Here is a 21,384-nt window from a genome sequence, read left to right as displayed (position 1 = left end):
TCACCATGGCCTGTGCTCTCTGTTTCAGCCTGAGAAGCAGGGGAAGCCCCTGCTGGTCCGTGAGGAGTCATCTTTGAATATTCCAGCTATTGCTGCTGCCCACGTGATCAAGAGCTACGTTGCCCAGGCAGCGGATGAGCTCTCCTTGGAGGTAAGCAGTTAAAGAAGGCATTCCTTGTTGTCACGGACAGAAGAGTATAGGGACGTGTGAACGAATCATGAGGAATATCCTCATCTGTGTGGTGTGTAAGGCAGTGACTCTTGTACCTCCACGTTCAGCTTTCCCACGGGAAATGCCTGAAGAGCTGCCCCGGTGCAATTGCTCTCAAGCTGTGCGCTCTTTGGCAGTGCAGAAGAAGGGTGCCATTTCAGCTGTGCTTTCCTCCCAGCTGTGCTGACGCTGGGATTGATGTTGCAATCTCTTGCAGGTGGGAGACCTGGTGTGCGTTCTTGCTATGCCAGCAAAGGAGCAGAGCCCCTGGTGGAGAGGCAAGCATGGCTTTCAGGTAGGCCCAAGCTTCAGACTCGTGGGCACAACTGCAGTCGAGTCAGGAACGTCAGCTTCGAGCTGCTCTGCCTGCACAGGGTGGCTTCTGGACGTCAACAGTTTCCCTGTGTCGCTGTCAGAGGACTTTCCCTTTGGCTCTGGGCTTGGGTGGGAAACTGTCTCCTCATGTGACTTAGAAGCAAGAGCCTCTCGTGCTCCATATGCAGTCAGAAGTTGACCACCTCTGTCCTTAGCACAAGCACGGAAGACAGAGCCATCTTCTCCGGAACTAGTATTGCTTTTGTAGGTCTTCTGGCTGCAAATGTTGAATGAGGGTTACTTTTCTGCGGGCCATTCTGTCTTGGTTTAACAGTTGAGGCCTGATAAATGCTGCACTCAGTATTCCATCCCTCTTTTTGTTCTTGTTCCAGGTTGGGTTTTTCCCTGGAGAGTGCGTGGAGCTCATTAACGGAAAACTTCCTGAGGCCCTCATCAATTCAGCGCCAAAGCCAGGTACGGATGTTACATGTGATGGCGCGGGGAATTCAAATGGAGTCTTTTTCTGGGTGTGTTCTGTGTTGAATACCTCCTTGATCCATCCCACGTTCTCCTCTGTGTTGATGATCCTTCCTGCATCCCACAGGGCGTAGGGCTGCTGTTTTGTAGGCAGTGAGAATGAGGGCTTGGGCAAATGCTCGAATCCTTGTAGAATGCAGTGTTGGCAATGTTCTTGCCGCTTTGACGCGCTCTGTAGCATGTGTTTCCGCTCAGCCTGGTCGCACTGAGCCCAACCTGAAATGAACTGGTTTCTTCCTTGTGTTGTGCAGTGCCAAAGAAGCATGGCAAGCTCCTCAGCTTCCTTCGTTCCTTCGTGAAGGCCCGCCCAAGGGAACCGAAGCAGCGGGAGCTGGAGAAGGAGAAGGAGAAGGAAGGGTTGTTTGGCTGTGACCTGGGAGAGCATCTTCTCCACTCTGGCCGTGATGGTAAGGAACAGCCCGTTCCTGAGAGCTTCCTCTCTCTGTTGGGCATGTAAAGATGAAAGAAAGGGAGATCATGTCTAGCAAGGGGCAGGTTGATAGCGGTGGAGAAACGTGAAATGGGAGTTGATGGCTGCAAGGGAAGCTGAGGCTAATGCTCAGAGGAGGCCGGCACACTTGTATTTGCTTAAAGCCAAAGGTGTAAGCCAATGCCACGCTAGCCTGAAAACCAAGGAAGCCTTTTGGCCCAAGAGAGTGTAGTGCGTCAGTTTCCTAGCTCTTCTGGACATGAGGTCTCACGCCTCCATTGCGGTGGGAGCTGTGATGGGACTTGTGGCAGTGTCTCTGGCTTCCCCAGAATTACTTTCTGCAGACTGCTTGGCAGGTCCTGGCATTTCTTGAAAGCCAAGAACACGTCCGTGTCCAGTTTTGTCCCCGGCTCCTGCCTGTCTGCGCCGTCTGCGACAGCCTTTTTTCTCCTCTACGGAGGAGGCAAGCAGTAGCCCGGCTGGGCTTATTGGATGGGATGTGACAGGGGCAGCGGCTGAAGCAGGACTTGAATCAGGAGCTCAGCTAAGCACTGGCCCTTGTTCTGTAGTCCCCCAGGTCGTGCAGAGCTGCGCTGAGTTCATTGAGCAGCACGGCGTGGTGCAGGGGATCTACCGCCTGTCCGGCGTGGCGTCCAAGATCCAGAAGCTGCGGTAAGAGTGCTTCTGGACTGTATGTTGTCTTGCTTTGGAGTTGTTTTCCTCTTTCTCCAAGCCCTCTGTTTTTGTGTCCTTCTCTCCAGCCATGACTTTGAGTCGGAGCAGATTCCGGAGCTCACCGTCCGGGACATTCACAGCGTGAGCTCCCTGTGCAAGATGTACTTCAGGGAGCTCCCGAGCCCTCTGCTGCCCGAGCAGCTGCATGGCAAGTTCTCGGTAAGCACAAGGCATTGGCCTTCATGTCCCTCTTCCCTGGGCCTCTTGGCGTGGTCTGTCCCATACACACGCCTGCGCACCTTTTGGTCTTTCTTTCTTGATTTTCTGTTAGCCCCGTGGGGTAGCCTTGCATGTCTGCTACATCCTGCAGCATACTGATACCACTTTTGGTCATTTCCGTATTCACAATGCTTGCGAGAATTCCTGTTCTTTTGCTATTCCTCAACTATTTCTGGAACGGGAATGGGATTAATAGCACAGGTTACTGGGAGATGAATGCCCATTGCGAGGAGCTGAGGTGCAGAACCGATCAGGCTGTAAAGCAGCCCAGTGCTTGCACTGCTTGGCCTTTATGGCACCAGCTGCATGCCGCTGTGTTCCCCAGCTTTTCTGCCTGTTGGCATAAAATCCGCCTCGGTGCTGAGCAACAGCGCTCCGTCCCCGTAGTTGCCGACCCTGCGGCAGGTATCTCTACTGAAGTGTGTCTCAATCCCCTTCTGCTTTCTTCCAGGACGCTGTTTGTGATCGTACCGATGAGGAGCGGTTGCTCAGCATGCAGGAGGTCATCCAGCAGTTGCCTGCACCTCACTACAGGTCAGAAAACTGCTGCCTTCGGTCTGGGGAGCTCAGCCCTGCTGCATTTCAGAGGGCGATGATGCGATGGCAGGGTTTGTGTCACGCTGGCAACGTGATGCCTGTGTGCGTTGAAGTGGTTGATGGCTGCGTGGGGTGAATGGATTGGGTCAGCTCCTGGGCACGGGGGCACGGCTGGTGCAGCTGATGGCTGCGGCTGTACTGTGCTGGGGCTTGGTGCTGCAGTGTGGCACTTGGGAAAGCTTGATCTACTTGCTATTCCGAAGCAAAAACAAGCAGTGGCATGAAGTGAGGTTTGTTTGGTGAATGTGAGCACAGCGTGCTCAGTGGTGCTGAAGGTTTGGCTCTTGCTTTCCAGGACGCTGGAGTACCTGATCAGACACTTGGCTTGTCTCGCTGGGAGCTGCTCCATCACAAACATGCCCGCTAAGAACTTAGCGATTGTGTGGGCTCCCAACCTCTTCAGGTAAACTTCTTTTTCCGTCTCAGCACAAGGCTTAGATCTGTTCTCCCCACGGGCACACTTTGGAGAGGAGGACAATTTGTGCTCTCTTGGTTTTGTCAGATGGGGCTGGTGTGTCCTTGATCAGCCGGGAGAATGTCTTCAGTGGCATCAGTGCTTGCCCACTGCGGAAGTCTCCAGAGCCCAACTGGACAGCCTTTGGCTGCCCACATGCCCAAACGTGGGGAAACGATCTCGGGTCAATGACTTCTCCAATCTGCCTTTTCTACAGATCCCAGCAGAACGAGGCTGCCTGCGCCAGCGGAAGAGCTGCCTGCGAGGAACTGCAGAGGCAGTCGGACGTGGTAGAATTCCTCATCACCCACACCGACGTCCTCTTCTGCTCCAGCTCCACATCAGGCATCGGAGATGGAGCAGGTGAGCGTCTTCCTGCATGAGCTTTGTCTTGATGAGACACCTTGATCAAATGCAGGCCTTCTCCAGGATTGTTGAGCTACGCTTTTGCTATCGAGGGGCCAGCAGGCTTGTGGGCTTAGATGAGAATATGGCATCCTCTGTGGCTGGATGCGGAGAATGTCCAAGCCCAAAGTTGAGCATGAGAAAACCGTCCCTGTCATGGTGATGTTTTGCGTGCAGGTGAAGCTTGATGAAAGGGTTTTGACCTCCTCTTTTTCCAGTGGTTTGGATAAGCAAGGCTGAGAGATGTGCGGCACCTCCCCCAGAACTGTGGTGGCTGTGCCGCTGCTTTCTGATCCTCCGTCTTAGCTGTGGTCTTCCCTTCCAGGGTGCAGTTCACCATCAGGGCCCGAGTCTGTGCAGGTGTCTTCTCCTGCCACCAAGCTGCTCACCCTGGAGGAGGCACAGGCACAGAGGGGAGGCCACAGCAGCTCTCCCGCTGTGACAGAGAGCAGGGACATGGACGTGGAAGAAGGCCCCGCAGCTGCGCGGGGGAAATTCCACACAATCATTGACTTTCCGTCTGAAAGGTAAAGAGGACTTTCTTTTTCAGCAGCTTCCTATCAGACTTGGTTGGGTGGGCTTTTGTGGGTTTTTCTCCACTATTGCTAGTGCCAAAACTTGCAGAAGCTACGTGACGCTAATGGTGCGTGTGGAGGTGTACTGAATGTCCCCTCCCTTTGGACTCTGAGGTTCAACTAACACGCAGTTGCCCGACGGGCTCAGTTTAGCCACCAGAGGGGGCCAATTGCTAATGTACGTGTCAGAGATGCTTTTGAACTTTTTCTCTGGCTGCACGGTTCCTCAGCAAGCAGTTACACCTCCAGCTCAATCGAAGCACTCCCTTCGATGCTGTCCTGGACAGCTGTGCAGCCTCTGCTCTCATGCTCTGCATCTGGGTTGACATGGCTGAGGGGAATGTATCCAGCAAGACTCCAGGGCTGAGCTCTAGGAATGGAACCGTTGTCAACCGTGTGAATCAGAGCGAGCTTCTAAGTTGTGTTTCAGCAGGAACCAGGCAGTGCTAGGAACAAGCAAGTGTTGGCAAGAGCTTAGGGCAGCTCTTCCCTCACCCTGCACCATGCACGACTCACGCCGCTCCCTCTTTTCTCCCTCCAGACCAAGTCCACCCAGCAGGGTGAAGGAATCCCCAGCGTGCAGTTGGTGTTCCTGTTTCAGGCCCAGAAAACCATCCTCTGTGGGCAAACGCCAACTGCAGCGCGATGCCAGGGAGCCCTCGGAAACAGAGGTGGTGGTCCTGGCAGGTAAGGGTGCACATCCAGCTGTCAAAACCCTGCTTGTCAGCGCCATGGAATTCATGCTTGCAGTGGGCTTGTTCCTCCTGCTAGCGTTCAAGCCCGTGCCTAACATCTTCGGTTCAGCCCTGTCTTTCTTTCCCAAATCTGGTGTCTCTGGTGAAGTCAAGATGTGGACCTGCCGGAGCACACCCCTCTCGTGCCTATCCCCGAGTAGTTTTGGAAAGAGACAGGACATGGGCACCACTGCAGTATGTCTCAGAATGATTCCTTCTGACACTTAGGATGGAAGGAAGAGTACCTTTGTGGCTCCGTGTTGCCTCTGTATCAGCAGGCACACGTTTAAACTGTGTAACACTGCAACAGGGTGAAGGCTTTCTGCGAGGGCTTTGGAGTCCACACAAAAGAGAAAGAGAAACAACAAAAGCGCAACAGTTCCTTTTGAGACAGTGCTCCTACTGTTGCTATTGTCCTATTGGCTTTGTCCTGCTGCCACTGCAATAGAAAATGTCAAGAACCACTCTCATCATTCAGCTTGTGCAAGTTTGCCACTAACTGTTTGCCTGTGTATCTACTCCTTCCTAGGTGAACCGAGCCCTCGTCCACGCAGAAGAGCCAGAGCGTATAGCGATGGTTCACTGTGTGCTTCCATGTATGCAGAGCTGCTAGGAAGCACGAATCGCTGCAGCTCCGATGAAAGCCTTCCGTATAACACCAGTGAGGGAATGAAAGTGACCATCCAAGTGGAAGCCCTCATCTCTCCCGGCTGTGCAGAAGACGCTGACCTGAGCCTGCCAGAAACAACAGTCACCGAGCTGGACTGTGACGGGGCACCATTGCAGTGCAGCCCAGCCCAAGCACAGCCCGAGTGCCCCGACAGCAGCAGCTCCATGCAGGAGCAGGTCAGCGTCAGCCAGGAGGAGCCGAGCCTGGTGGAGGGGGCCGTAGAATCAGAGCTCCAGTCCCAGGCACCGGGCAGCAGCACGAGCACTGAGCCCCTCTCTCCTGAACATGAAAGGATGAGTCCCATGTGTACACCGGACCTCTCACCAAAAGGCCCTCCTGGCTGTGAATGAATAAAAGCACGCTGGTGCTGGATCAACGCCTTGACTGCCTTCTGAGTCTTCATTCCCAGGGATTGGGATGGATGCAAGCAACAGCAAGGCAGCTCATGTTGCAAGGCTATGGCTGTGGGCTGTGCGTGCAGCAGAGCTGCGGGTTTGTTCCCATTTTGTCTGGCTGTGGGATGCTTGCAGCGAGAGCTGTGCACCCGTAGTGTATGGTAGCAAAGAATCTCCAGCATCCAGGATGCTGCTGATGATCATGTGCAGCTTCCGTGCTATGGCTGTGGCTTTGTGATGCTTTTGAGTGAGGGCTTTTGGATGCTCCTGGATGCCTCGGCTGGTCCCCGCCAGCTCTCTCCTCTCTCCCGCCGTGTCCATTCCTGGCTCCCAGCTACGAGCTGGCCCTGCAGAGCATCTGCAGCCCTGTCAGCATCACCATCCAGCAGCGGCAGGAGGAGCTCCCCGTGAGCAGCATCTGCCCATCCCTCCCCCGGGCTCTCATTGGTCAGCGGCATCTCTGTCCCTCCCCCGGCGTCTCATTGGTCAGCGGCAGCTTTGTCCCTCCCCCGGCGTCTCATTGGTCAGCGACATCTCTGTACCACCCCCGGCGTCTCATTGGTCAGCGGCAGCTCTGTCCCTCCCCCGGCGTCTCATTGGTCAGCGGCAGCTCCGTCCCTCCCCCGGCGTCGCATTGGTCAGCGGCAGCTCTGTCCCTCCCCCGGCGTCTCATTGGTCAGCGGCAGCTCCGCCGGCTCCTATTGGCTGAGCCGCCGTGCGCGGGAGCGGCCGTTGGGAGCCGGCAGTGTCAGGCGCGGCTCTCGTCAGCGAAGCGCCGCACCGGCAGCCCGGGTCGCCCCGCAGGAGAGCGAGGCGTCAGCCGGCGCTGTCCGGGCAGCACCGAGCCGGAAGCCGCGGCACAACGGGAGCGAGTGCTGAGGACAGCTCCGCCGGAGGTGTGCGGGAGAACGGGAGCGGGAGAGGGCGAGGGGCCCTGCGCCGTCCCCCAAGCACACTGCCCTCCCCTCCCCCGTGGACCCCCTGTGGGGTTGGGCTGTGGGATTGGGATGAGGGCTGGGGGATGGGTGGTGGGATTGGGACGGATGGAGGCCTCGGGTCCCCCAGCGCCACAGTGCTGCTGCCAGCATCTGAACCGTGCTCCCCCCACCCCCAACCCCTCCAGCGCTTCTCCCGGTACCCCCAGACCCCCTGCAGCTCCCCAGAACCGGGGCTAAGGTGGGCCTGTGGCTACTGGGAGCTGCGGGGAGGCTTCTTGATGCAGCTGGTAAGAGAACCTAAGAGAGGAGCTGCCCTGTTAGACCTGCTGTTCACAAACAGAGAAGGTCTGGTGGGAGATGTACTGGTTGGGGGCTGTCTTGGGCAGAGTGACCACGACATGGTAGAGTTCTCGATTCTTGGTGGAGGCAGGAGGGGGAACAGCAAAACTGCTACCTTGGACTTCCGGAGGGCAGACTTTGAATTGTTCAGGAGACTAGTAGGGAGAGTCCCCTGGAGTTCAGTATTCGAAAGCAAAGGGGTACAAGATGGCTGGTTGCTCTTTAAGAAGGAAGTCTTAAAGGCGCAGGAGCAGGCTGTCCCCCTAAGCCGCAAAATGAGCCGGTGCGGAAGAAGACCGGCGTGGATGAATAGGGAACTCTTCTTGAGGCTCCAGGAGAAAAAGAGAATCTACCTCCTCTGGAAGAAGGGACGGGCAACCCAGAAAGAATACAAAGAAGTTGTTAAGATGTGCAGGGAGAAAATCAGAAAGGCTAAAGCCCAGCTTGAACTCAAGCTGGCTGCTGGGGTAAAAGGGAACAAGAAACTCTTTTACAAGTATATCAACAGTAAGAGGAGGACCAGGGAGAATCTCCATTCTCTACTGGATGAGGCTGGCAATGACTGAGGATGAGGAAAAGGCAGATGTTCTGAATGCCTTCTTTACCTCTGTCTTTAAAAGACAGACTGGTTATCCTCAGGTTTCTCTACTCCCTGACCTGGCAGCCTTGGCTGGGGAGCAGACTAAACCCCCCACGATTCAGGAGGTAACAGTTAGAGACCTGCTACTCCAACTAGACTGCCACAAGTCCATGGGACCGGATGAGATTCACCCTAGAGTGCTGAGGGAACTGGCGGAGGTGATAGCCGAGCCGCTTTCCATCATCTATCAGTGCTCCTTGTTGACGGGTGAGATCCCAGAAGACTGGAGGCTTGCCAATGTGACTCCCATCTACAAGAAGGGCTGCAGGGAGGATCCGGGGAACTACAGGCCTGTTAGCCTGACCTCGGTGCCGGGGAAGATTATGGAGCAGATTGTCTTGAGGGAGATCACGCGGCACATGCAGGTCAACCGGGGGATCAGGCCTAGCCAGCATGGGTTCACGAAGGGCAGGTCCTGCTTGACCAACCTGATCTCCTTCTATGATCCAGTGACCCGTCTGGTGGATGAGGGAAAGGCTGTTGATGTGGTCTACCTAGACTTCAGCAAAGCCTTTGACACTGTCTCGCACAGTATTCTCCTGCAGAAGCTGGCAGATCGTGGCTTGGACAGATACATTCTTTGCTGGGTAAGGAACTGGCTGGAGGGCCGGGCCCAGAGAGTGGTAGTGAATGGAGTTAAATCCAGCTGACGACCGGTCACGAGTGGTGTTCCCCAGGGGTCGGTGCTGGGGCCTGTCCTCTTTAATATCTTTATTGATGACCTGGATGAGGGCATTGAGTGCACCCTCAGTAAGTTTGCAGATGACACCAAGCTAGCTGGAAGTGTTGATCTGCCTGAGGGTAGCGAGGCCTTACAGAGGGATCTGGATAGGTTGGATAGCTGGGCTGAAGCCAATGGGATGGGATTCAACAAGACCAAATGCCGGGTCCTGCACTTTGGCCACAATAACCCCAGGCAACGCTACAGGCTTGGGGCAGAGTGGCTGGAAGACTGTGTAGAGGAAATGGACCTGGGGGTGTTGATTGATGCTAGACTGAACATGAACCAGCAGTGTGCCCAGGTGGCCAAAAAGGCCAATGGCATCCGGGCTTGTATCAGAAATAGTGTGGCCAGCAGGAACAGGGAAGTAATTATTCCCCTGTACTCAGCACTGGTGAGGCCGCACCTCGAGTACTGTGTCCAGTTTTGGGCCCCTCACTGTAAGAAAGACACCGAGGGAAGGTTCAGGCTGGACGTTAGGAAATACTACTTGTCTGAAAGGGTGGTCAGGCACTGGAATGGGCTGCCTAGAGAGGTAGTGGAGTCACCGAGCCTGGTAGTGTTTAAAGAGCGTTTGGATGTTGTGTTGAGGGACATGGTTTAGCGAGAACCATTGATGAAGGGCGGATGGTTGGACTGGATGATCCTGTGGGTCTTTTCCAACCTTAGCGATTCTATGATTCTATAGGGGGATATGGGGCTGACGGGGGCTGTGCAGGGACTGTTAAGGCGTATGGGTCTATAAGGAGCTGAGGGGGACTCTAGGGGGGATCTGGGGCTGTGGTGAGCAATCAGAGGATTTGGGTCTATAGGTGGCTGTGGGGAGGTTCTGGGCGGGGGGGTATATAGTCAGGCTGCCCAGGGAGGTTGTGGGTTGTCCTTCTCTGGAGATACTCCAAACCCAGCTGGATGCCTACAGTACAGCCTGCTGTATGGAGCCTGTTTTGCAGGGGGAGGGGTTGGACTCAGTGATCTCTAGAGGTCCCTTCCAGCCCCTACAGTTCTGTGATTCTGTGATTGTAATCGTTGCTTCTTGCAGCAGTAGAGTGTTTCAGAAGAGAGAAAAAGATGGTGGCCCTGAACTGGCTTTCTGTGGATGGTAAAGCTGTGCTGAGAACTGGGCTGACTACTGCAGCTGAAAATGCGTGCCGTGTGTGCAGAGGCAGAGGAATAACTTTGTTGAGCTTGTCTAAGGTAGGTGTCCTTGCTAGGTGAGCTTCTGCTTTAAAGCATCAAGTTGTAATTTGAAAAGCCAGGTTGCCAGTTCTTTTTTTCCCCAAGTGATTTTTTAGCCGGGAGAGATTGGAGGTGCTGTTTGGTGATGGAAGACGGAGAGAGGAAAAGCAAGTAAAAGGCATGCTGTTCATAGCCGCCACATGCCATGGGCACCGTTGTGGTCCTGCACAAAAGAGGAGCAGCTCAGCAAGCTTGGCCTGGGACGTGGGAGGGAGCATACAGACATCTGGACCAACCGGAAACAAGTTAGTTCTTGAGGTTGGTTGTTTTCTGCTGTTTGTCCCACGTCCTGTTGCTCAGTGGTAGATCTGTTCACGTTCAGTGCTAGCAGGAATGTCCCCGAGCATTTTTGTTTCAGCTGTCGCAATGCTTTGTTCCCTTGCTGCTGGGCTGGGGCGTTTGAAGAATGATGCACGTGCTGATGCCCAGCCAGGCTTTGGGGCTGAGTCTGCGTAGCAGACTGCAGAGCACTGCTTGGTCCATTTGAGTGTATGAAACAAGTGTGACATCCTTTGTGCTGGAGTCATGTGGAAGGAGTCCTATGTGTTTGTGACCTGACTTTAAGGCAGTGAGCATCACGGAGGAGTAGGGGAAGGGGATGAGGGGAGGCAAGCTGGGGTAAGAGGATGAGGCGTAGGAACAGGAACCTGTTTGGCCAATATGAAGTGCTGCCGTTCTCTTTTTGGTTTAGGAATCTCTGTACGCTTTTTAATGAAGAACAATCTCATTGTTCATCTTGTGAGCGAATTCATTCAGGCCTGTTAGTTGGTGTTGTTCTCTCCATAGAGCTGCAAGTGAAATGGATACTTCTGGTGTGATGTGTGGCCCCCTCCCGCCTTCTCAGCTCAACAAGTTGGCAAGGCCTGGCTCTTGGTTGGTGAGCTGTGCCCAAGGTGAGAGAGGTGTCTCTTCTGGGCTTGACGTGCGGCAATCAGACCGTATAGCCGGTAAGGATATAGAGCAGGCATGTGTTTCTTGGTGGTGCGCGTACTCCCTGGCGCAAGGGGGATCGCTCCACCTAACATTCACACTAACTTGCACTGTAGACATCTAATCAGCTCCCTGCCCCGTGTTTTCGAGCTGCTCTCCAGTCCTTATCTCGATGGCCTTCATCCTCCCTGTTATTCCTGACCTAGTGTCTGTGAAAGTGCTTGGAATCTCTTGTTTTCTAACACTCTCTACCTAAACTCTCTCTATTTGCCTCTTATTTCTACTTTGTGCAGCTACTCTCCCTTTTCTTGCTGTGAGGCCCTTCTCTTTCTAACTGCAGGCTCCTGTTCTCACTCTTCAGTTTTCCCTTTTCTATAGTCTAGCAGGGCTTCTACCTGCTAGATCATTTTTATTCTGTTCTACGTGTCCCAAAATATGCCCCACTTCCCACCTTTGGCCTCAACGCATGTCTCTTCCATATCTCCTTTTTCTTTCTAGTACTCCGGCACAGGCAGGCAGAGCATCTCATCATGACACAGGTAAAACCTCCCAACAGCACCAAGAGGATGCAAACTAGGAAGTGCTGCTTTAACCATCCTAGATTCAGTAGCCAGCTAGTAAGCAAGTTCCCTAAATCTCCTTCCCAGCTGGGGTCATCCTGACTTGTCCTAGGCAGGACTTTCATCTGTTCCCAAACTTTCCATCAATCTCTCTCGATTCTTAAATCCTTCTTGCTGTAAGCACAGCGACTCTGATTTATTACTGTGCAAACCCCTCCTTCCTTGGCTGTTAATCGGTCTAGTGCCATCCTATTCTGGAGCACTGCTTTGGATAAAGGGGATACTTCTTCCTGGATTGCCCGTAATGCATCCGTTGTGGCATTCTCTATCATTTCCAGAGTTGCAGAGATATCGACTCTAGCTTTTTCTAGCTGGGCAACTCCTAGAGCCGGGATAAGGGCTCTCGGAAAGCAGTGGTATCCCTTGTTCTATATAGCTAGGGGGTTGTATGTACGCTTCATTTGAATCCCAGGGGTCCTCAGGAGTCCCCGAGGGATCTCCTCATGCACCGTGGTCTGGGCTATTAAGTATCCTGTAGTGCAAGTCCCTGTCCAATGTAAAGGTACTGCTTTCCGTGCCTGAGCGTCCCCACATAACCACCATGTGGTATCCATGAGGTAACTGACATGGCCTGGCCTGGCCACTCTTTTCCTGAAGAGTGAACGATGCTCCCATCCCTACAATTCCGAGTATGTTCTTCTCTGAGAGCCAGTGTGACTCCTTAGCGATTCTAGGATCACACCCCACACTTTGGTTCCACCCCCAACTACACCCTATGCCTGTCAAGTTCTGTCAGCCAACCCCCACCCCACCTTTACCGTCAGTTTTTCTGTCTGCAGAAATAGACCTAGTAGAGTTAGTAACTAGTCAATGCAATGTAGGTCCCTTTTGTGGCTTGTCTTCTATCCCAAACTTACACTTTCCGTGCTCTAGCCAACCTGGAAGGGTCCACTGTAGTGCCACTATCCCATAAACGGGCACCTTTCCCTCCCCTTTAGGGAGGGCACTGCATATCCAACAGGATTTGTTGAGAGCCTGGCCCATTTTCTCAGTTCTTCGGAAGTAGCTCTTCTCTTGCCAATCTGTGACTACTACCCCAGTCGCAATGACCATTCTCAAACTCTTATCCATGCTTTCGGATCCTGATTTTCAGTGGTCCTTTCTCTTGTGCTGTCCACTGTGGTCCTGGTGCTTTCTTCAGGCAGGTATGATGTATCACCGGTGTAAGCCCCTCTACCTTGGCCGTGGTCTGTAAGGTGTGTGCAATTGCCAATCAATTCCCAGTCACGTGCTTCTTTGTTGGACCACCTTGGCAAAAATGTGGGCCACGATCTGCTGAGAATGCTACAGGAACCCCGAACCTTGGAATTAACAGCATGTAAAAGCATTTTCGTTACTTCCCCAGCCTTAGGAGTCCTCCAGGGAAATACCTCTGGCCACCCCCAAAAGCTATCAGTTAGTGCCAACATCCAGCGATCCCCCCCTTTTCTTGGGGGTTTCAGGAAGTCACTTTGTCACTGTTGCCCTGGAAGGTTCCCTTTCCCAATAGGCCCACTTGTAGCCCTTTGCTGGTATTAGGATCGTGCTTTGTAACCTCTGATTACAGTCTGGAATTAAAGCCCTCTTCAATGACCTGTTCTGCCCCCTGATCCACCATCTTCTCTCCAGTTTCCGGTACGGTGTTCCCTTTCTGATGTCCTTGACAATGGATGATAGCCATGCTCTTTGTTGATTTACATCAGGCTGTTTTTCCTCGTGTGTGAGCAATCCTTGCTCTCTTCAGCTGGTCCTGTGAGCATGTAGCATCCCAACTGCGTAATTATACGGACAGATGCTTTGTCAGGCTCTTGTCAAGGCAGTTATTTCAGGCTTCCTAGAGACAGTCCCCCCAGGTCATGGTTGTGTTTCGGTGACCTTGTCAGTAGCAGTTCCTGCATATCCTGCCTTACGGTTTCCTTGTCTCACCAACCTGCCTGCATCAGTAAGCCAGGTGTCTTCTGCATCTCCTAAGGATTCGTCTTTCAGGTCCGACTGGTAACAGTGCGTAGCTTCAGTTGTTTCCAAGCAGTCTTGAAATGCTTGTTCTCTGGGAGTTCCGCTAAGGAGAGATGCTGGGTTGACAATATGAGTTGCAGTTATTTCTGCATCATCCTGCTGTACCAGGATGGCCTGGTATTTCAGGAAGCCCTGGGGGTGAGAGCCAGTGCCCCCCTTTTACCTCCAAAACAGTATAGACACTGTATGAGATATTCCAACTGTTCTTCTTTGGCCTAGCGTAGATGTCCCAGGTTCTTGAATCTTGAGCACTGGTGCAGCCACCACCCTCAACCACTCTGGCCATCTCTTCCTCACTTCCTGAAGGGGCTTTACCACCAGTCCGTAGCCGTGTATCCACGGTTGGCACCCTGCTGTCATTCCTGAGAATGTACGGAGTTCCTCGGCACTTTGTGGCTCAGGGCTTTGGCAGATGGCTTTTTTCCTGGCAGTCCCTGAGGTTCCAAGTCCAGCTGTAACCTCCTATCCCAGATAGGTCCCTTGCCGTTGAGTTCTTGGTGCCTTCTGTTGCGAAAGTCGATCATCACTGAAACCAAGAAATTCAGCACATTTGCAGTCCATTGCACACAGCCCTCTTTGTTTCTGTGGCATCCACATGCTGCAGTCAAGTTCCGCCGTGGGATGGAGGAACCCAAATCTCAGGCTCCCGAGTTGAGCAGTTCTCCAAAATCCTTGGGCTGTTCTCACAGCCCTGGCTAACACTGTCCAGGTGAACGGAGTCTTTTTTGTCCCGGACTGGGGCTCTCCTATTCAATGGCAAATCACCTTAGGCTTCCTTTGGACAAACCAGGCAGAAAAGGCATCCTTCACATGCAGAAGGCAAACTCCACCTACTCATTCCCTAACTTAGTTACTGAAGTGTATGGATCATATGGATTCATCAGAGAGATTGGAGTATTGTATATGGATTCACATTCAATTAGTAATCCGAAATCCACAAGTTATCTATGGTTTCTATTCTCCTTCTCCCGTTGCATATCCTCAAAGGGCACTGCTTAACCCTGAGTGGGCTACCCCTAGATCTTGCTTTGAACTTAGGGCTACTTTTTGGCTCTACCAGGCATCCCTGATAGCCACACGGCTAAGCATACCTTAGTGAAGATTTCTGTAACTTCTGGGGGTACACCACTGTTTGTCCCAGTTTGTATGTAAGCCAGACTTACCGTTTTCAATCAGTTCATCTTGTTTGACCCTTAGCTCCAGTGTTATTGAATTGACTCTCTGCATCCATTTGTTCTGATGAGTCTTGCCAGAGGAACGGTGTTGGAGAACCTGGCATCTACAGGCATGTATGTATTCCTCCTTATTTTCTCAGCCTCTCTTGAACTGATCCCAAAAGGGAAGCCTTTTCTTGTTGGGCAGTAGCTCCGACTTGTGTTGCAAAATCATCTCCGGGCGGTAAGAGGCACTCGTGCCCACCGGAAACTAAACCTCTTTCTCCTGCTCTCCTAGCTGCAATTTCACCGGTGGATTTGCTAGGAATAACTTCCCAGGTTGCCATTCTTCAGCTTTTGCAATCAGAGACGGTTGGATTTCTGCACCGCTGTCTCATTTCCCTGCAGTTGGCACAGTGCTTTTGGTCCAACAGGGCTGGAAGCCTCCCCCTCCACGGGCTCTTCCAACCTCGGAAAGTCATCTGGACCTGAAATGATTAGATCCACGGTACGGAACACTCAGCAGATGGTGATAACAATCACACAACCTAGAACTCCCACTACTATCTCGCTGTTACCAGGAAAAGGAGGGAGAGCTGTTGCTCTTCCCTTGCGTCTGACTTGCAGGTCCCCTTCCCCAGGCATCCTGTGAGGCCCTTCTCAGAGTCTCTAACTGCAGGGTCCCGTTCTCACTCTTCAGGCTTTGAGACATGCCTTCCAGTTGCACGTTGTGTTCTTTGTGTTGTGTTGACCTCTTGAGCTCCAGCCCTAAGGGAGGATCCGAGCGGTAGCGCAGAAGGAACGGTTTAGAGTGGAAGTGTACTGCAAAGGGCCGGAGGCAGCAGGAGCAGGGAAGTGATCATCGCCACTGTACTGCACTCAGCACTGGTGAGTACACTCCTTGAGTAGTGTGTTCAGTTCTGGGCCCCTGTCTAGAAGGGGGACCCTGAAAGCCTGCAGTGTGTCCAGAGAAGCGCAATGAAGCTGTGAGGGGTGTAGAGCACAAGTGTGATGGGGAGCGGCTGAGGGAAGTGGGATTCCTTAGTGTGGAGAAGAGGAGGCTGAGGGAAGACCTTCTCCCTCTGTCCAGTTACGTGACGAGAGGTTGTGTTGAGGTGGAGGTGGTCCTCTTCTCCCGTGGAACTAGTGCTAGGATTAGAAGGAATGGCCTCAGGTTGCATGAGGGGAGATTGAGGTTGGATGTGAAGAAGAACTTCTCCCAGTGGGTGTTCAGCCACTGGAGCGGGCTGCCCAGGGAGGTGATAGAGTTCCTGTCCCTGCGGGTGTTCAAGGGACACTGGATGTTGTAGTGAGGGACATGGCTTAGTGGGAAGGAAATGGTGGTGGTAGGTGGGTGTTTGGACAGGATGATCGTGGAGGTCTTTTCCAACGTTGCTGATGCTATGATTGTAGGAAAGGCATCTGGTGGGTGAGTGCTTTGTTAGGTGAGCGTCCCCCTGCTGGAAAGCAGGCAGCTGTGGTCTTTGCAGACAGCCACATCCACGGGGATTGGAGGCTTCTGAACCGGAACCTTGTCTTTCCCGTCTCGTGCCCGCTAAGTCACGTTGTTTGAAAGCAGCACCTTGGTGGCAACCTTGATTTCTGCAGCCTTCTCCGAGCTTTGTGCCACGAGAGCTGTGCCGCTTCTCCCTGTGATGTGAGAGCGTCTGGAAGGCCCTGCAAGAAGTCTGGGTAGGTGATGGCAGTGTCTCTTCCTTTCCCCCCCAGTGCTGGACATAGCGGGGAACGGGAGTGGGGGACATCCCAGCAGTGGGTTCCTACCTCAGCAGAACGGAAGGGCAGTTCTGATGGGTGTATTTGAAGTGGAGTGAATCTGAGGCTGATGAGAGAAACGAGGGGCCTGTGCAAAAAAGGAGCGTGCTGCATTTTGTGGTGCAAGATGTTCTGGGAACTGCTGCTAACAATGCCCAGCAGGCCCGCAGTACCGTGGTACTGCTTGAGAAATTGCTGTTTCCTGTTGTAGAGAATGCACATGCACCCTCCACTTGTATCTGCACAAAGAATCTTCTAAACATCACTGTCCGTGTTTCTCTTTGGCACTGGGATGGAGCTGTGTGGAACACAGACTTGGATGAATCTTCAGTCTGGTGCAGATGTCACTCTGACAGACGCAGTAGGGAGGCAAATTTCATAGAGCTGCATGCTTTTTTTTTTCCCTTTTGTTTCAGTCCTAACCGTGGAAGCGTAGAAGCATTACCCAGACAGACTGAGCATTTGTCACCTGGGGTTTCTACAGATGACATAGGCAGTGGAAGTCAGCATCGCAAGCATCCGTGAGAGCCCTGCAAAAGACTGGTGAGAGTTACCCTGGCGGCCTCCTTTGGCAACCTCAGGTCTCTGTAAGCTCTCAAGCTGTGTCGTAAGTCCTCCCGTGGTGCTGACTCAGCTCTCCCTGTCTTTGGTGTAGGAGAGCTGGTCTTGAACTCCTTCCTGTTTCCTGCCTATCATCTGCTCCCTGCTTTGCCCATGGCCCAGTGAGCCTTTTATTCCTCGCCCCCAGATTTGCACGTGTGGATAAGAGCATCTGCTTATGTGCGCTTCTTTTCTGCTTGTGCTGTCAGGCTGAGCGACAGCTCCCAGCTGAGCTTGTGGTGAGCGAGACACGGAGTAGGTGGAGATGGAGTTCTCTGTGTCACTAAAGCATGAGCTTGATGGCTGCCGTGAGCCAAAGCAAGAGAGTTTGTGTGTTTGATTTCTGTGTTGGGCTGAGCGGGTAGAGCAGGGCAAGGGGGCTGATTTGGACCTGCTGCTTTCCCAATACGGTGCTGTTTGTGTGGCAGTGCTTCTGGCGTTGCAAATTGTGTCAGATGTCAATGCATTCCTTGGAATCTGTTGAGTTGACTTGTGCAGGAGCTCATTCTGGAGCTGAACCCTTCCTGGCCGCTTGTGTGCATAGCCATGGCCTTTGCTTCTTTCTTGCCTTTTTTTCTTTGTTGCGTTTGGCACTGTGCAAGCCGTGAATTGCCAGGGAAAAGCTGGAAGTGCTCTGGAGTTGTGGGGGACAAAGTGCCAAGAAGCAGTGTGCAGCTTCAAAGCCCCAAAGTTTGGAGAGATGAGAGATGCGCTGCCTGGTGCAGGACATGATGCGCTCTGCAAGGCGCTTTCCATGAAGACCTCAGATCTGCACTCAAACTGCATCCAAGGAATGGATGTTTCACGCTATCTTGTGAAGCTCAGGCACGGGGGGCAGCTTCCCCCCAAAGAAAAGGAGGAGGAAATGAGGTCGTCATGGAAGCCTAAAGGCAAAAATGCACTCGGGAAAGAAACTGGCGAAGCAGTCTAGTAGTAGTACTATGTATTTCTCTTCCTTTATTTCCATCCAGGTGAAAGAGATGGCTGCTCTAAGCCGCCCTTGGATGCCGAGAAGGACCCTAGTGTGGATTTGCCATAGGCCCAGCAAGAGGCTCAACAGGACCAAGCGCCGGGTCCTGCACTTTGGTCCCGCCAACCCCATGCCAGCTTCTCCAGGATATGTCTGAGATAGAATTCCAACAGCGCACTGATTTCTGGAACGCTGGGGTGCCCTTTTGGAATCCTGTGGTCTTGTGACGTGGTCTTGCCTCCCCACCTTGTCCGTCCATGGTGGAGCAGCCGGGTGGCCCTTAGTGATGTCATAAGCGGCTAGAATGAGGGGAGGAGCAGCACGTGCTGCAACCCTTCATTGGAGCGCTTGAGCTCGGCGTGAGTACGTGGCTTGTTGCACTTGTGCATCTACTGAGTCTGTTCGTCTTCATCCCGTCTTGCGCAGCGCCTTGTAGGTAAGCTGAGACGGTGCGGGATAGACGGGTGGGCAGCGAGGGCTTGAGAAGTGCTGGCTGGCAGAGCTCCTAGGATCATATTGCTTAGGCTGGACCGTCAGAGGCCATTTTCCCCCAGGCCATCACTTCCAAAGCCATCCATCAAGATGGCATTTGTGCCACGGTTCTTCCCTGGTTCTTCCCTTTGCTCAATTGTGCAAGCTCACTGACCTGCTCTTTCTCCCTCCCCTGCCCACCCTCCGCCTGCTCCCTTGGTGCAGCTTTTGCTCGCGGAAGATCAGAGCAAAGTGACAAGGAACGGCTGCGGGTTCGAGGATCTTCTTCTACCTTGTTCTGATCTCTTGCCAGGTACGTGCCATGTTTTGTATTGCCACATGGTTCAGCAGCTTGTGTTTAGTCACACCGTGTGTAGTAACACAGCCTCGTCCAGCTGAAATGCAGCTCTGGTCACGTGTGGGTTTTTTCCACTTCCTCTCCAGCTCAACCCTCAGCAGGAATGCTGCCTGTAGTGCTGGGACCAGCTAGTGTGAAGGAAAGCAATCCCTTAGGCAAAGAGCCCTAGTCCCACTCTGTGCAGAGCTGCACAACATGAGCCAGGGGCACAAGCATGCATGCTTTGGCTGTGTGAGTGTGCCCGACAGCTGTAGGGAGCACAGCAGAGATGCAGGCAGCGAAATGCGTGGGCAAGGCTGCGGCCGGCGCTGGTGGTGAGGCTGCTGCTGGGAGCCCGGGGCTGGGGAGCAGCTCCAGCCCCAGCAGTGACACCTCTCCCTGGCCTGCTACTGTGCTCTCAGCGTGCTGCGGGCAAATGCATCTGCTGCTTTGTGCCAGAGTCCCCATCTGCTAGCAGAGGGACAGCGACTTGGTCCAGTGCTGCGTATTGCAACGGCTGTCCCGTTTGAATAGACTGCACAGAGTGGTTGTATCTAGAACACCTGCCTCCGCCAGTGGGCAACTGAGAGTAGTTCTGAAGAAGTCTCTTGATCCAGTGCTGTGTGAGCACAGGAAATGTGTTTCTTTTCTGTTGCAGCTTGTCGCGCCTGCTGTGATGGGCATCGCAAGCAGCGAGATCAGCCGTGGGCCTGACCGGGCGTTGATGGAGGTACAGTGTGAAGCTCTGCTTGGCCTCTGTTCCCTGACTTGAGCCAGCAGAATGAGCCACCGGTGTGCTCTCCTGCTTTTCAAGAGAGAGAGCATCCTTCCGGCTCTCTCGGGTGTCACTGAAGAGCTGCCTTAAAAGCTTCATTTCCTTGCTAGTGGCATCAAGATGGCACCCTGAAATCCTCCTTGTTTGTCCTCAGCTCCTCACCATGGTCTGTGCTCTCTGTTTCAGCCTGAGAACCAGGGGAAGCCTCTGCTGGTCCAGGAGGAGTCATCTCTTAATATTCCAGCTATTGCTGCTGGCCATGTTATTAAGAGATACGTTGCCCAGGCAGCGGATGAGCTCTCCTTGGAGGTAAGCAGATAAAGAAGGCGTTCCTTGTTGTCATGGCCAGAAGAGTATAACGTGTGAATGCAGTCAGGAATATTCTCAGACACCTTCAGAATGCCTTGTGAGGCGAAGCCCAGAAGATGCAGGTCCAGATAGGACTTGCACTGGGTTGGATGCAGGGAGGAGTTCAGCCATGTCTAAAAGACGTTATGATTTGGCATGCTTGCACTGTATTCTGTCTGGTGCGTAAGGCAGTGGGTCTTGTACCTCCACGTTCAGCTTTCCCACGGGAAATGCCTGAAGAGCTGCCCCGGTGCAATTGCTCTCAAGCTGTGCGCTCTTTGGCAGTGCAGAAGAATGGCGTCATCTCAGCTGTGCTTTCCTCCCAGCTGTGCTGAAGCTGGGATTGATGTTGCAGTCTCTTGCAGGTGGGAGACCTGGTGTGCGTTCTTGATATGCCAGCAAAGGAGCAGAGCCCCTGGTGGAGAGGCAAGCATGGCTTTCAGGTAGGCACAAGCTTCAGACTCGTGGGCGCAATTGCAGTCAAGTGAGGAACGTCAGCTTTGAGCTGCTCGGCCCGCACAGGGTGGCTTCTGGACGTCAACAGCTTCCCTGTGTCGCTGTCAGAGGACTTTCCCTTTGGCTCTGGGCTTGGGTGGGAAACTGTCTCCTCATGTGACTTAGAAGCAAGAGCCTCTTGTGCTCTATAGGCAGTCAGAAGTTGACCACCTCTGTCCTTAGTACAAGCACGGAGGACAGAGCCATCTTCTGCGGAACCAAGTATTGCTTTTGTAGGTCTTCTGGCTGCAAATGTTGAATGAGGGTTACTTTTCTGCAGGCCATTCTTTCTTGGTTGAACAGTTGAGGCCTGAGAAATGCTGCATTCAGTATTCCATCTCTCTTCTTGATCTTGTTCCAGGTTGGATTTTTCCCTGGTGAGTGCGTGGAGCTCATCAACGGAAAAATTCCTGAGGCCCTCATCAATTCAGCGCCAAAGCCAGGTACGGATGTTACATGTGATGGCGCGGGGAAATCAAATGGAAGTCTTTTTCTGGGTGTGTTCTGTGTTGAATACCTCCTTTATCCATCCCACGTTCTCCTCTGTGTTGATGATCCTTCCTGCATCCCACGGGGCGTAGGGCTGCTGTTTTGTAGGCAGTGAGAATGAGGGCTTGGGCAAATGCTCGAATCCTTGTAGAATGCAGTGTTGGCAATGTTCTTGCCGCTTTGACACGCTCTGTAGCATGTGTTTCCGCTCAGCCTGGTCCCACTGAGCCCAACCTGAAATGAACTGGTTTCTTCCTTTTGTTGTGCAGTGCCAAA

At 53.2% G+C, this 21,384-nt stretch overlaps 1 pseudogene; it reads left to right on the top strand.

Moving 5' to 3' along the window:
• LOC112530544 overlaps positions 1 to 21,384 on the top strand; it is a 182,245-nt pseudogene that overhangs the window by 20,298 nt on the left and 140,563 nt on the right.

Source organism: Gallus gallus, chromosome Z (genome assembly GCF_016699485.2).
Source record: "Gallus gallus isolate bGalGal1 chromosome Z, bGalGal1.mat.broiler.GRCg7b, whole genome shotgun sequence".
Taxonomy (NCBI): domain Eukaryota; kingdom Metazoa; phylum Chordata; class Aves; order Galliformes; family Phasianidae; genus Gallus; species Gallus gallus.
The sequence above is the reverse complement of the archived record's forward strand: the minus strand, read 5'-3'. Positions and strand labels throughout refer to the sequence as shown.